The sequence below is a fragment of the Austrofundulus limnaeus genome, unplaced genomic scaffold (genome assembly GCF_001266775.1).
Source record: "Austrofundulus limnaeus strain Quisiro unplaced genomic scaffold, Austrofundulus_limnaeus-1.0 Scaffold127, whole genome shotgun sequence".
Taxonomy (NCBI): Eukaryota; Metazoa; Chordata; class Actinopteri; order Cyprinodontiformes; family Rivulidae; genus Austrofundulus; species Austrofundulus limnaeus.
Genome location: NW_013952529.1, coordinates 343,872 through 346,503, shown reverse-complemented (window position 1 = coordinate 346,503; position 2,632 = coordinate 343,872). Strand labels below are relative to the sequence as shown.

Genomic DNA, 2,632 nt, shown 5'->3' with positions numbered 1-2,632 from the left:
CAATAAATTTACATAAAATTAGGATTCAGACCAAACAATAATGTATTATCGTAACCAACATGACAAATTAAGTCATATATATGGATTTAATTATGATATCAGGATGATCCAGGTATCAAAATGTAGCTTTTAAAGACAAGAATCTGAAAATGTAATTAGGTCATTTTGACCAAATTTGACTTAATCCTCATTTCGATACTATGGGTCACAAATTTGTTCCTTTTTATTACAAAAACATGAAGTCACAGGCAATTTAATGGTGACATTAATCATTATTGTGATAATTATGTTAATGCACTATAGCTGCCTGTTTTACTAATCCTCAGTTCCATGTGACGGGTCACTTCTGACATCTGATCTGCAAATCAGAGTTTAAATCAAATAAAGCAAAGGTGAGAACAGGTGAAAGAGACTTGGTGTTGTGTAACAACACAACCACACCTGAGCTAAACCAGCCATTTTCCACTCAGGCTCCATCAAACAGCCGGACCACCGAGCCCCCTCATCTCATTCACAAGCTTGTCTCAGTCTCTCTGCAGGGAGCTTCTCCTCTGCTCAGACCCAGCAGCACACGGAGAGGCAATGCCCTCCTTTGGAGGTCAAAAGCTGAGGAGGAGTCAGGAGATGCGGGATCCCCCTCCTTCCTCACGCAATAAGGCAGGACACACCCAGCCAGGAGGGGGGGGGGGGCAGAGCCTCGTCCACCCATCCTAGCTGATGACGTCAGGACGGTTCTTCATGCGCCGCACTCCCGGTAATTACAATGAAACGCACTCGGTAACGATTTTTCCACCCCCGGTGCTGCCGGCAGAACTCAACCAGGAGATCTTCATCACAACAGCTGGAAATAAACGATGTCTGGTGGAACAGCCTCCTTCTGGGGTGGGGGGCTTTTATTCGGAAAAGAAAACAAGGCGGAGGGCAAACCGTTTCCAGACACGGAAAAATGCGCAGCCGGGTCTGGGTTCTGTCGCCCGGGGAGACCCGTTCTCCACACAGCCATTTTCTCAGCCCTCCTCCTCCTCATCATCATCACCACCATCATCATCATCATCTACATCCAGTGACAGATCAACTTTACCAGCAGACCCCCACCCCGGGCAGGGGTCCCAATAAACCCAACAAAGTTAAACCCGAGTCAAATCACGCTCTTTATCTGGGTTTATTTTTATTTATTTGGGTTTTATTTATTTTGAAACCTCTGCAGGGCTCCGTGTGTGTGTGTGTGTGTGTGTGTGTGTGTGTGTGTGTGTCGGCGCGCGACTGCGGAGATCAGAGAAGCCGCACGAGACAAAACGGTTCCAAATAAATAAAATAATAATTAAAAATAAAAACAGAAAAAGCACATCATGTAGCTGAGGTTCATCACGTCTCCTCACCGGAAGGACCGGACTGAGCGCGCGGGCACACCTGTGGATAAACCCCGCGGACGTGTCGGTGGGTGTAAAGGTGAAAACGGTGTCCCGGTCAGACGGTACCCGCTGCGGACAGGAGGGGTTTAAAAACACGTTCACCCCCCACCTACACCGCCCCGGTTCGGTTACAAGCCACAACAAGTGAACGCGAGCAGAACCGGGTCGAACGAGCCGTTAAAAACACGGTAAAAGCTCCGCTTCCTTCCCGGTCTGAAGCCGTTCAAATCTCTGCTTCCTGATAGCTTTTAAAGCCACAAGTGAAGAGAAGAAGCGAGCGGAGGAAAGTTTAGCGATCCAGATATTAGACGGTTACCTTTTTTTTTTCCTCTTGGTTTTCCTTACAGAGACTCGTCCATTTATGTCCCAACAGGCTCCGACTACGACCTGACGAACTGCAGGGAGGTGGGGGGGTGAAAGAAAAAACAAACCCGCTGACAGGAGGGGTGTAAAGTGGGGGGGCAAGTTGTTTCTGCTCGACCAGGTTCTTCGACAGTGAATTATGTCCGCGGAGGCATCAGTTTGTTGGGCTGGTCGGAACCACGCCAGCAGGTTCAGAAATGAATCCTTCAGGGGAAGAAAAGAAGAAGATGAACTCACCCTTTCTTTCTCTCTCTCTCTCTTTCTCTCCCTCCCTCTTTCTCTCTCGCTCTCTCGGTCCAGTTGGCGGTCGGTACTCGGTCCTGTCCGGGTACTGGGTTAAAAAAAAAAAACTGACCCCCGACGGTCGGACCAGCGGCCTGTGCCCTCGAGACCACAGCGGCGAGAGTGAGCGCGTGCGACAGGAGAGGGCGGGGCCAGTCCGGGATCACCCCTGCGTCTCTCTCTCTCTCTCTCTCTCTCTCTCTCTCTCTCTCTCTCTCTCTCTCTCTCTCTCTTTTAAGGTGGATCTGAGAGTTAATGAGCCACTCTGTTGCACATCTGGAAAAAAAACAAATAAAAGTGCAGAAACTTCACTTTAATCAGATTCTTTACTAAATAAAACAGATTCTACTTCCTGTATAATTAAACTCAGCTGATAAAACGGAGGACATTTCGATGCATAAAGAAAGGAGAGGCTCACCATGGTAACCGCACGTGTGTCACTCCCTGACCGTGGAGAGCCGTTTCGTTCAAATTGAAATAAATAAAAAATAACAAATACTGTAATTAATAAAACATTAATAAATATTCCATTTAATAAATATATGAAATAAAACAAAAATCAATAAATTATAAAC

The 2,632-nt window shown here is 46.9% G+C and overlaps 1 protein-coding gene across 4 annotated transcripts in view; it reads right to left on the bottom strand.

The window, feature by feature from the left end:
- LOC106522336 (plasma membrane calcium-transporting ATPase 1) overlaps positions 1-2,242 on the bottom strand; it is a 113,226-nt gene extending 110,984 nt beyond the window's left edge. The window contains exons 1-2 of one of the 4 annotated variants that reach the window (XM_014015311.1): positions 2,013-2,242; positions 1,729-1,807 (exon numbers count right to left, since the gene is read on the bottom strand). The gene's annotated coding sequence lies outside the window, so the exon portion shown is untranslated. Of the gene's footprint in view, positions 1-1,728 lie in introns of all 4 variants that reach the window. The other 3 variants (XM_014015313.1, XM_014015312.1, XM_014015315.1) reach the window with 3 other exon arrangements.
- Between the last annotated feature and the right edge of the window lie 390 nt (positions 2,243-2,632).